Source organism: Patagioenas fasciata, chromosome 5, assembly GCF_037038585.1.
Source record: "Patagioenas fasciata isolate bPatFas1 chromosome 5, bPatFas1.hap1, whole genome shotgun sequence".
Classification (NCBI taxonomy): Eukaryota; Metazoa; Chordata; class Aves; order Columbiformes; family Columbidae; genus Patagioenas; species Patagioenas fasciata.
This window is the reverse complement of record NC_092524.1, coordinates 51,480,532-51,494,492: the sequence shown is the minus strand read 5'-3', so window position 1 is coordinate 51,494,492 and position 13,961 is coordinate 51,480,532.

Here is a 13,961-nt window from a genome sequence, read left to right as displayed (position 1 = left end):
CGCAGAAAAATGTCTGACACGACTTCTTCCTGACTACAAATCTGGAAATGGGTCTAACTCAGACATAATATTGGTTTAATAAAAGTGAGTTTAACGATAATATAATTCTAATATAGTGAGCAAAGCACACCAATCAGTTCAGTTGAGATTTTTCAGTACTATTAGAAATGTAGAAATATCTTACCTATGGACTGACTGGGATTCTTGAAACACAGTGTTCATGACTAGGTGAAAATATTTCATGTCCTTCTTCAGCTCATTCACAAAAAAACACCTTCTCCAAGAATAACAAGTCATCAAGGACATTAGTTCCTTCTTTCAGTGGCAAAACAGACTCCTTCTTCCAGTAACGTATAATTCAATGCACTGACAAAGCTGATCCAATGCATTTGATTTTATACCTCTGCCAACCTTGGACAGATCATTTATAGAGCAAGCCTATGGTTGTAAGAAAGGACATTGCATTCTCATTTGTCTTTAAACCGTTTGAACATTTGAGTGTTGTACTGAGTTCATGAATAGCCCAGCATTTTCACACGATGTGCATTATGTGCATTTAGGTACCAACCTGGTAAAATGTATAAATATGACTTTGACTTTGTACATGAGTTGACTCTTTGAAGACATGTTTGGCAGGCCTGGTCAGAGAATAAAAATTTTCCTCAAGTTTACACCTCTAATTTCCATTTAACTACCTTAGACAGCTATGAACAAGTGACAACAAAAAGCAGAAAGTCTCACAGCTGCATGGAATGCTGTTGTTCTTGAGGGGTATTTTAACTTTCTTCAAATTTAAGGACAACAAATCACTCAAAGTCCATATTCTCATCAGCTTGATCTAATCTCAGCACTTTAGATTTGTGGATGCTGATATGTCAAAAAAAAATTTCCTCTTTTGGCTCAAGGTGCTCGTCAGCCATCTGGAACTGCTTCCCTAGTCTCATCCATTATGTAAATGAAATGTAGTATTTGTTATGTTTCATCTACTGATACTAATACATTAATGTGGATGTTACAGCTTGAGCCCTGAGAAGGTATTGGCTTCACATCACTCACTGGCTTGAGATCACATCCCATTACTTTCAATGGCCCTGTGGCATTTAAGGTCACTTGATTCTTAATACAGCACATTTCTGTGATGTCGGTAAAATGGTAGGTACCCATTCTCATTTCCTTATCTTTCTTTTTCTCTCCCCATGAAATTATAGTATTTCAGATCATTGCATATTTCATTTGCTCTATAAAACTAATTTCTTCATTTACCTTTGTGCCTTTTTACCATTTGAGAATAAAATAGCTGAAATGTTCTTTCTCTATCCTGAAATAAAGTAGGGGGAAAGCAAGATCTAAAATGTCAGGGAATTTGTTAACAGAATTAGTAAGGAGATTTACACAGGAGCTGAAAAACAGTTCTGTTCAATATTTCATCATTTGATACGTTAAATGAGACAAATTCAGTCTAGTAATATCATACCTGTGTAAACAGTCCTTACTCATTGAAGTGAATAAGTGGAAATCAATGTGTAAATAAGCATTATGGCTCTGTCCTTGAAAAGAATAGCTTGAAAGTGTTGCAGACTCAGTCAGCCACATTTATAGCTATGAAGTACCATGCAGGATTGAGCCCTCTCAGAACACTACAGCAGACTTTGATGGAAACAGTAGGCATATTCCAATCCAGTAGCATATAACTTTTAAATGAAGACTCTGTACATGTCAGGGATTTAATATGCCTGCTCAATATTCCAAATCACCTACAGTGTAAAAGAGGGTAAAAAAAAAAAGTAGAAAGTGCAATTACAATCTGTCATTTAGCATGGATAATTTAAATGTGATTTTCATGTATTAAAAAACTGCTTGCCAAGTTCAGAGTGGAAATGAACTTTAAATGCAATATAATCTTTCAGTGAGCTTTATGCAGAGAACTATCTGACTAGAAAATATAACCAAATTGTTTTTTTCAGTTATGAAAATTCATTGCATTCAGTCAAGAAAAGTAAAACCTGCATCTATATTGAATGAGTTAAATGTGGATGTTATTAATACATAATCTCAAAACTCTGCAATATTTTCTTAATCAGGTAATGCCTAGATACTTCAGCAATCCCACGGTTTTAAGCAGGACTACTTAAATGAGAGGGGAAAACAAGATGGGATTCCAGCAACTATTCCTTTGAAGATGATAGACTCGGTAGAACATCTTGGTTCATACTTTTTAGCATTATTTCAAGCTACAGCATAAAAAACATTTAAAAAAATTACATGTGATAATTTTCAAAGGGAAAGCACTAGCTAGATCTAAATTTGTCCATAGTGAGGCTGGTTCATCAGATCATAAATTATAAAAATATGCTATTTTGGATCAAGACAGGTATAAACATTTTATATTATTATTTTTGGGTTATTGTTCCATTTTCTTGTTATATATCTGTATTTACCATCTTGAAACAAACCCTTATATTTTTCCTCAAAGTAAAATGGAGACAAAAATATGCTTTTGCATTCTCCATTTTATAACGAACAATATTCACAGACATTCATTTGCATTTGCAATTTAAACCCAAAATGAGAATGATAGAAAATATATCTTCAAGAAACGATCTGCTTTCACATCCTGGAAGAACAAGTTATGTCCACTGATACCAGCAACTGGAAGCAAACTATGCAATAAGATTATTCTGTAGGACTAAGTCTCATGTGCCTTGTAGTAGACTGAAGGATGGATTAGATACTGCCTTTTTTGCACATTCAGCACACCCACATTTTTTTACAAGAATTGTCAGTTTAGCAGGGAGAGAGAGATGTTAGCAAACAGTATTAATTCTTGTTTGGTAAAGATAGGTTTTCTTGAATTTTAGCTCTGCTACTTTTTTTTTTCTTTTCCCCCACAATATTGCTGCACATTTTTATTTTCATGCTTTCTGAACACAGTTGCAGGAGTGGCATTTAACTTCATGGCTACACTATGAAACTCAGTATTGTTCTTTACTCAGCATATCCTATTTAGAGTTTGTTTGTGTGGCAGTATATATGGACTTGCTACTTGCAGCAATATCTAATTATGAATACAGTTCTCCTCCCACAGAGTGATGGAGACTTTTCAACAAAACATGTTTTAACACTGACATCAAATGAGCTTGCAAAATTTAAAGCAGAATTGGTTTCAGAGTTTTGCAAGGGAAAAATAGTGCTGTTGTTTATTATGTTGTTATTCACTGATGCTAAACGTCAAGTATGAAAAGTCACCAGTACCAATTAATAGTTTAATTAGAATTGCAAATATACCTTGTAATTGTGCTCTTATTTCAGTCAGCTGCAAAAGTCTGCCACAGATCCAAATGAAATAAGAAATAAAGTAAAAGCAAACTATTTTAAACACATTCTTCAGAGGTGTTATAGTGAAGTTAAAATATAACAATTAATTCTTGGCTGGAACATTTTATAGAATAACACATGCATAGAAACAGAAGATTACCACAGTTGGAAAGAAACAGGCTAGTAACACATTGGTTTCAAAACAGGCTAATTTGATCAGAACTAAACTAATAGCTTTGAATTTCTGCAGCAAGCACAGTTTGCAAAGTCAGATTAATCTCACTGAATTCAAGCTTGTATTGTACTTGTTCACAAAGAGAAACTTTTATAAGTTCTGATTCATCTTGTAAGCTAGGTATAAAATTCAAATATTTGAAAGCTGGGTCATTATTTCAGTGTTGCAAAAAGAATTAGCTTTCCGTTCTGCAATATACTGTAAAATAGATTGTGCCCATGGCAATAACTATAGTGAATACAGGAAGTAAAAGCATAATTTTGTATATCTCAGTTGTGTATCCCTAGTTTTCCATCTGCTTACAGTGCATGATGGGTTGTTTTCATCTGTGTCAGAAGAAGAGGATCAAGTATAAGCATCGTCTGAATCTCAAGTGTTCCCCATGCAAAAATGTGGGTTTGCCTCCAAGTAGAGCAGATACTTGATAAATCCAGACTTGAGAATGGGCTGACAGTTATGCTTGAAAGCCATGTAGACATAATTAGAAGCAGGCTGCTTTGGTTCCTCATGTATTAGTATTAGTATTATATATGTTTTAGTATTTATATATTTTATTTGTTTCTCAGTTTATAAACAATATCCTGCAACAAGCCCTAGTGGGAGGCATAGCACTATCTGTACTTCTGACATCATGGTATGATTTTAATTATCTGTGTCAACAGATTTGAGTGAAGGTGGACAGTTTTTCAACTCCAGTTACAGATAAGAGCTTTTTGTCTATTTAGGAAGGACTGATGAAACATAATTTTATAGCAGAAAAAATTAACAAGTTTGGAAATTTTAAAACAGGCTTAAAATTTTATAAAAATCCAGTTTTTGTTTCTATATGCACAATGATGGTACAACTGCTAGATTTAAAAACAAACAAACAAAAAGGGTGCAAGTCTGAGTGTGAAGATCTCTGAAGAGTTGGTCTCATTTGTTGATACTGTGTAAAGACAGCAAAAATGGTTTGTGAAAGAAGAAAATACTAAAGCAGGGCATAACTCCTGTGTGCAAGATGAGAAGATCAGTTTCCAGTGAAACACAGCTGCCGGTCTACAGAGGAGCTTAGGGGCAGATTTTGAAAAACTGCCAGACAATATGCACTGGACTGAAGAAACCTCCCTGAAACCATACTGAAGCCTTTTCGGATGGATGGGACAAGGCAGATTCTATGTTTTCTCACATGTCAGTTTGCTCAGAACAGTGCTATGCCCAAACTGTGGTAAACATGTTCCTCTTATGTCAAAAAGGGTCTCTACTCTTTTGGAAAATGGGTCTCTCGCTTGTCTTTGGCCCTCATCTTGCTTTCTTAAATTAAGCACAGATTCGTATTGAGGCTGACATATATTGTAATTGGTGCACTTGCCACTAATAACACTCCCTAGATCTATCTAGTTTTCTTCCAACAACCAAATCTTAAAGAAACTACTGGTGGAACAACTCATGGCTCATGGAGCAGAACTTCTGTGGAGGGAAGGACAGAGCTGGCTTCTTTTCCTGGTGAAAACAGCCTTTCAAAGTCATTTGTCCAAGAATCATCTGGACATTGTAAGTCTCTTATTACAAAAACACAGAGGTTGGGATTGGAAATTAATTTTGTGGCTTTGTTTGTCACCTTCTGGAATGGAATTAAACGACTACTATGAAGACTGCTGTCTGTGAAGGCTAGTCTGTTGTTTGCTGGTTTGTTCTTCATCAGTATCCATGCAGTGTGAAAATGAAACATAGCCTCCCTTGCTTCAGTAATGCTGAAATTCACTGGTGTTCCTGTTTTCACAGAGTGGGAGGAGGTGAAGATCCGGGTGTACCAAAATCTCTGGCAGGCATACCACAATATGAAGGCATTGCAAATGTCTGCTTTCTGTTAATTGACATCAGTACACATCACAGTAGCTTAAGCAAATTGTTTTTTCGGTGTATAACTCATTGCTGTAGGTAAGCAGCTGTGAGAATATACTGTCAGAACTGCCCCTAGACAGAGAGCTGCAGAGAACACCCCTACTTTACAAACATCTCATTTTCCTTCTCTTTATTTGCAAATATTACTAATATGCTGTTTATTAGCTGCATAAAATCCAGACAGGGAATTTCAAGCTGCTGGCGTTGTGGCACTGAATATACAGAGCTCAGAAGCAAGACGCCAGCAGCAATCTGAAACAACCTTCACTAGACCCTCCAACTAATAACTACAAATTCAGAACATCATTATATGTGCAACTTCCCAAGGTTATTGAATAACAATCCTATTTCTGCTAATAGTAGATCCCCCTAGTTCTCTAATAATTATTCACCATGGAGTTCTTATAAAGGTTATTGGGTTGAAAGTTATTGCTGAGATTTTTTTTTTAAGAAGGAAAGAAAACACACTCACACAGAGAAAGCAAAGGAAATTATCCTTCTACTACTTATTAGCAATGGTCACAGTTACCTTCGGCATTTTCTGTGTTCGTTGAGGGCCTTTCATGATCTGCATCTTCTGCGTGATTATTGTGCTGGGAGAGGCTGGAACCTAAACATCTGCAACTGCCCTGCAGACAGTTAAGTCAGTTCACTCTGCATGAACTGCAATGGCCACCTAATTTAAATACAAGAGATATTCCTCTGTCTAGTGTGGAGAACATTAAATATTTCCTCCAGCAGACAACATGACAGCCCTTTCCCCTGTAGGTGAGTGAGCCTGTGTTCTCTACACTGTAAGCTGCAAATGGCCAAAGAGAATGGAGATCCTCCTTAATCAGTGGTGACCTTTCTCATTTATCTGGTTTTAAACAAAAGTTTCACAACTTTGCCTCATGATTCAACAATGGTGTAGTCAGCAAGCTGGCATGACATTAGATTGCTGCTGTCTGTTTTAGACTTCCCCCTAAAGGTCAAAGGAATGAGGTGTGAATGGATAAACAAACTCATCAATAATAATATCTTTTATTTTCCACACTGATGAGCTGTAAGTCAGATTGTTAGCACACTATGATGTGTGGATTCAGTCAGGATTTAATACCCATAAAGACAGCTGTATTTGCGACATGGGAAGCTTAAATTTTAGTTTAAATATTTTGAGGATGAATAAATATTGAAACGACAGTTTCCACAGTGCTTCTACTATAATAAGCACTGAAAGCTGTATCAAAAAACGCATGGACTGGGTTTGGGTCCCAACTGGCCTATTCGTTCACTGCTGAAGAAAAGTAGAGCTCTGTTTCACAGATTTCACTCTGTAGAAATCTGACAAAAGAAGTGTTTGCTGGGGGACACATGCAGCGCTGCAATAATAAGAGTGTTCTGGACACTCTCAGGGACGTGTGCCTGTTTTGAATGCTCAGATCCATGCAAAAACATTGGCACCCATCTGCCACTGCCACCAGTGACTGCATCACTTGCATTTTAATGCAGAGATCCTCTGCAGAGTTTGTCTAAGTAACAGGCAGAGTTTGTGAAAATGACTTCAATTACCCTCTATTCTGGCCCTTCCAAAGTCTTAGAGAGAACCAAGAACTAGGATTTCTGGCAAACATCAGGAAACACACAAGTTCTTTTTTTCCAGTCAGATAAGACTCAGTGTTTTCAACATTTTCTGTTTGCAAAGGTCTGTGTCATATGAATAACCATGAAGTTATCAAAACACAAAAGATGCATAGCTCTGCAATAATGTAATTCATTTTCTAAAACCAGAAAACACCACACATTTTCTCAGTAGATAACTCAAGCTTCTTTTCCTATAGTATTCCATTATTAACAGGATTTCTTTCTTAAACCACCAAAATTAAACTGTTGGTACATACTGCAAAATTCTCAGCTCAGATTTGCTAAACTGAACAAGTATATTTATAATTAATAAATGGAAAGCTTCTTAAAGCCACTTTTAGCAACCTATGTATATATGTCATTCGAGATACAAATTTATTTTCTCCTAGCCTAAATCTATATTTTTACTTCAAAGGCTGCTATTTTGCATTCCTTTCCAGCAAGCTCAGCTATTGCTTCCTCTATTGCATTGTCATCAGATGTTCTGCAGGTTGACAGTTATTACCGTGTGCCAAGAGAAAATGAAGTCAGCAGAGTTACACGTGCATTTTCCATGGCCAGTATGTATGATATCATCATCAGTGTATCATTCAATTGTCTTCTCACCTCTTTCACAGGCTTGATTTAAGATACATTTTGAAAACACAAAATCAGTGCCTGTGACATTCTGTTCTTCACCTATTCCAGTTCAGAAATAATTTTGAATTTACTTATTTCTGAAGCTACTAGTGATTCATTAAACTCATGTTCTGCTCCTGACAAATGACCCATGTCCTATGAAAGGATAGAAAAAGTAGAAAAAGCTAGACTTCTTTTTTTTTTTTTAAAGTGACACTGGAAAGAAAAGAATTGTGTATGAAATGTGAGGAAAAATTATTGCTTGTATGCAATAGTGCTTTGGTATTCAAAAACATTTTTGTTTTGTATTTCATCATCTTAGACAACGTCTCCAGATTTTCTCATCTTTTTTTTTTTTTTTTTTTGTGATTAGGTGATTTCTTTTTTTTTCCTCTGGAATGACATTGCAGTATTCTGACAGACCAACATATGTCTGCAGGCCCTCTGCAGGAGGGATTAGCAAATTTGTGCATCTTTCTACAAACACAATTATTTTAATAACTTTCAAACACAATTTTATGACAGAAATGTTTTGTTATTATTTTAACTTTTTAAGTAATTATGTATTTAGTATTTATATTTTAATTTCATATGTATACACATATATTGTGATTCTGGAATAAGACTATTTTCAGGTTTTGGGCTTTTCTCAATAGATGTGTCATTAGAAACTCTATTGTTTTTTGTTTGTTTATTTTAATTAAATTACACATTAAGAGGCATTATGAAACCATAAATAAATTTGAATCCCAAAATAGCACTACTTATCGTCAGCAATGAAAGAAGATGATTTTTCAGTAAAGATTAAGCATTCTCAAAACAAAACAAACAATAACAACAGAATAACAACAACAAACAGAAAAAAAATTAATATGTTTTCACTAAAACAAGGCTGTGGAATACATATCTTAATTGTTTTTTCTGTCTTCTTCTATCTTGGATTACTTCACTCTATAATTCAATATGAAAGGGCATGAATGAAATGAAAAAATGTGAAATATACTTCCCAATTAGCTATAAAATAGAATTTCACTTTTATGTGAGTATAACCTCAATAGAAACCTCTAGAAATCTCTGCAAAATTTATTCCCTACAGCTGTGCAAGGAGTAGTATATTAGTCTGCCCAAAATAATAACTAATAAGCATACATCTAGAGATCAGTGTAACAAATATGCAGAAGCATGAATGTCCTTTTGTAGTAGGAATTATATCCCACATTTAATATAATTAGAGCAAGAATATAAGTTACAAGGTGATTACTTGTTAATATGATAATTAAGTATACTTAAGTTATAAATAAATTTACATCTTAGTGGAATGATAGAAGCTGAACTTAAAATTATCACTCTTTGTAGATTTCATAGCTGACTACATTAATCAAACTTAGTTTTAATATGTGAACTCTGTTTGCTTAAAAAACTACAGTTTTCTTTGTTAAAAGATTTTATTAATTTTTTTTTTTCTAAAAGTATTTTCAAAATAATATTTTTCTCTTTGATAAATAGGCATAACTATATGACTAGGAATTTATTTTTTTCTAACCTGAATGGAAATAGAATTGTTCCTCATTGTGGATAAAGAACATTAAAAAGAAGAAGAAAAATAGAGGAAACTGCAAAAATTATCTACTGGATGACAGTGAAAAAGCTATTTTCTGGTTTGCTTGTTCTATGAATCAAAACAGGAAATTCAGTTTGAAAATCACAAACTATTTCCTAGAAACTTCCAAAAAACTGTTGTTAATACAGTGTTTTGTTTTGTTTTGTTTTCAGAAAACTGTTTAAATTCAAGTAGTTTTCAACTAAAAAGAAAAATGAAAATCAGTTTAAACCAGCAAATCTTTGTGTTTCTGAAGTGGATCATTAAGAATTTTATATACTGACATAGACACTTCAGATTTGGGGCATTTTTCCCCCATTTTTTAGAACAGAATATTTAGAACTAAATAGTCAATAATAATTTCTCCAAGATCACTTTCTCTTTATAAGGCTCTGGAATTAAATTTTTATAAGTTTTTAAATAACAAAATTTTTGCCTTAACTTATGCAAGAAATGAAAAATAAAGCCTTCTACAGAAAAAAAAAAAAAGGAGGGATGGTGAAACAATACTGTACTATAAGTTTTCATTCTGATGTCTCTTGATAATGCAACGTGTTAGTTGGAAGTTTATCTTTCTGAAAAAAATAACAAAGAAAAGTCATGCAAAACCATGTGAATTTGTGGCTAAAACCAGATCTTCTTATCAACAGGCTTTCTTTTGTAGAAAATGGAACACTCTAATGAAGAAAACAGACAAGCTCCTCAAAGCAAGAAAAAGAAGGGAACTAAGATTTTTTACATCGTTATGTATTTTAGAGCTCATTTCATCTCATCTCCAGTCCAAAGGTCAAAACCAACTAGTGACCCATGGGAAGTGTCCTCCTTTGTAATGCACTTGGAAGTTCAGGACGTAATTTTATCTTTTTATCACACGGCAATTCATAATGGAAAACCCTACCACCCCAAGCATTTATCAGAAAAGACTGATCAAAACCCTACAATAGATATTCCTAGGCTGGAAGAGAGACAAGAGAACTTCCTCATCCTCCTTAGTGCTGTCAGGTTTCTGAGAACAACCATAGCGCCTGACTGCCTTGGTGAGTCCCACAGGACCCCCACCCCACACCCTCTGTCCCTGCCCCGGGCTCCATTTCACCTGCAGCTGATGATATACAGAAGATACAGAGAAGGCAGAATTACTGAATGCCTTCTTTGTCTCTGTCTACTCCGCTGGAGGCTGTCCTGGGGAGCCCTGTACCCCTGAGACCCTGGATGAAGCCAGGTCAATGGAGGAGTTTGCTTTAGTCGATGAGGACTGGCTTAGGGAGCTATTAAATAGCCTGGACATCCATAAATTCATGGGTCCAGATGGGATGCATCCGCAGGTGCTGAGGGAGCTGGCTGAAGTCATTGCTGGACCGCTCTCCATCATTTTTGCCAAGTCTTGGGAAGCGGGAGAGGTGCCCGAGGATTGGAGGAAAGCAAATGTCACTCCAGTCTTCAAAAAGGGCAAGAAGGAGGACCCGGGTAACTATAGACCAGTGAGCCTCACCTCTGTCCCTGGGAAAGTAATGGAACAGTTTGTCCTTGGTCTCATCTCAAGGCATATCAAGGATAAGAGGGTTATTAGGGGCAGTCAGCATGGCTTTACCAAGGGTAAGTCATGTTTGACCAACCTCATAGTCTTTTATGAGAATGTAACAAGGTGGATGGATGATGGCAGAGCGGTGGATGTGGTCTACCTTGACTTCAGTAAAGCCTTTGACACAGTCTCCCACAGCATCCTCACAGCTAAGTTGAGAAGGTGTGGTCTAGACAATAGGGTAGTGAGGTGGGTTGCAAACTGGCTTAAGGAGAGAAGCCAGAGAGTGGTGGTCAATGGTGCAGAGTCTAGTTGGAGGCCAGTATCTAGTGGAGTGCCTCAGGGGTCAGTACTGGGGCCAGTATTATTCAATATATTCATTAACAATTTGGACGAGGGAATTGAGTATACTCTCAGCAAGTTTGCTGATGACACTAAGCTGGGAGGAGTGGCTGACACGCCAGAAGGCTGTGCTGCCATCCAGAGAGACCTGGACAGGCTGGAGAGTTGGGCGGGGAATAATCTGATGAAATTTAACAAGGGAAAGTGTAGAGTCCTGCATCTGGGCAGGAACAACCCCAGGTTCCAGTATAAGTTGGGAAATTGCATATTAGTGTAGGGGAAAGGGACCTGGGGGTCCTGGTGGACAGCAAGATGACCATGAGCCAGCACTGTGCCCTTGTGACCAGGAAGGCCAATGGCATCCTCAGGTGTATTACAAGGGGGGTGGTCAGTAGATCGAGAGAGGTCCTCCTTCCCCTCTACTCTGCCCTGGTGAGACCCCATCTGGAATATTGTGTCCAGTTCTGGGCACCTCAGTTCAAGAAGGACAGGGAACTGCTGGAGAGGGTCCAGCGTAGGGCAACAAAGATGATTAAGGGAGTGGAGCACCTCCCTTATGAAGAAAGGCTGAGGGAGCTGGGGCTCTTTAGTTTGGAGGAGATTGAGGGGTGACCTTGTTAATGTTTACAAATATATAAAGGGTGAGTGTCACGAGGATGGAGCCAGGCTCTTCTCAGTGGCAAACAATGATAGGACAAGGAGTAATGGGATCAAGCTGGAACACGAGAGGTTCCACTTAAATTTGAGAATAAACTTCTTCTCAGTGAGGGTGACAGAGCACTGGAACAGGCTGTGGAGTCTCCTTCCCTGGAGACATTCAAAGCCTGCCTGGACACATTCTGTGCGACCTCACCTAGGCGTTCCTGCTCCAGCAGGGGGATTGGACTAGATGATCTTTTGAGGTCCCTTCCAATCCCAAACATACTGTGATACTGTGATATCTGGGAATAGCTCAAGGGAGAGCTGGGCCACGGCTTGCTTCTGGCACCCAATTTGGGCAGAACTGCACCAGCTGGGAAACATCAGGGAAGGGGAACAGCCTTACCTACCTGAGCATGAACTCATGCTTTGCCCTCAGATGCAAAGGATGGGCTCTAGCTGATTTTATTTATTAGTGTAGTATTAGCCTCAGGCACCTCAGGGACTACTTCTCTCAGGCTATTTCTTTCGGGTACTGTATAGTGTAGATAATAATGAGTATGTGGAAGTCACATGATTTGGGCTAGGTGACTTTCAAGACAACAGTGAAAGACCTCTCAGACTTCAAGTCTAAGCCCTCTTTTCTGGGCCAGAGCATTAGCTTAATAAAATCTGTTTAGGATTCATCAGCATGTATAGTTCATTTTTGGCATAGAAGTCAACATGGTATTCTGTAGTCCCTCATGTAGACTCCAGGTTACAGCACTAGGTTGTACTGAAGGCAGGAATCAAAGAGCACCACAGATCTTTGCTTTGTCATGAAATTTACCCACCAAGACCACACATGAAAAGCCATAGGCTCACTATGGGAGAGACCAAAAGAGTGAAAAATGTGTTTCTATCATTCCACAGTTACTCAGATCAAATGCACTTCTAAAGACTGAACAACAGCAATGGAGTTCTGCTGTGCTGCTCCCTGGAAAACACTTCAGAAACCAACACAGTCTGCACATTTTAAAGCAAACTGCAGCTTTGTAGGAGCTTCTCTAGTAGATGCTTAACTCTCTGTAACCACTCTCTGATAGAAACCATTCCTTCTCTAATGATTGTAATATGAAATGGTTTGTATTTCACAATGCAGTACTGCAGAGAGGCAAACGCTGGCAGGAATTTCACTGTACTAATAGTTCTTATCAACATGATTTATTGTACTATAATTGTGCATTTGTTGAAAATTAACCCCAAACTGGGTGGCATTTGCTACAGTTCTAATACTACAGCAATCCATGTGATATGACAGTATTGCCTAAGAGCTTTGAGAGATTTGGCCGCTTGTTCCAAGATATGATTGCTATATTTGGGGGAAAGAGCAGACAAAGGAGACTGTGTGTCATTTTTTTCTGCTCTTCAGCCATGTAAATAAGAGATCAGAATTGGCATAAATTACATTTTCCTATACTTTTCACATGTACTTAACATAAAATCAGTGCCTGTTATCCCTTTTCCTCTTTCTCCCCACCCCCCATCCAAATCAATCTTTTACGAAATTCTTAACCTATTATACATGGTTCATCTGGCAAAGAGTAGTTATACATAGGGAAAGATACAGAACATTAGGTAAAAAGTAGGTGTGTACTCCAACACAGTACAATATATTCTGGGAATAAACACAACGCTGAAATACAATATTAGGATAAGAAGTTGAATTTTTAAGACTTCTCACTTAAAATTTTTTTCTTTTTTTTTTTTTTTTGTAAATAGTAGAATTTTTTCTTTGTGAGCGTGGTTTCACAGCCCCAAGACCCAGAAGAATCCTGAAAAATGTTCAGTGTTTAACTATACTGTTTAACTTAAAGAGTCAACTGATTAGATTTCTATGAGAAACCAAAAAAACAGGCATCTTTAGAATTTGAAACAACCTTTGGAATCAGTTTGAATATGACAGTATAAATTCATGTACCTCCACTGCTGGTTGCTGAAGTCTTGTTAAATGCCAAAATATAAATGAGGCAGATTGAATTATTAGCCTTTACTCAGTCTTTTTCTGGTAGACTAGCAGGCTGCTTAGCCTAGCCTCCCAGGCTTGCTGAAATAATTATGGGCCTAAAAACTTATTTTAAGCTCTTGTTTTCATACTACTTTTCCCAATTTATTTGTTTAATAAAGAATTCAAACCCAACATT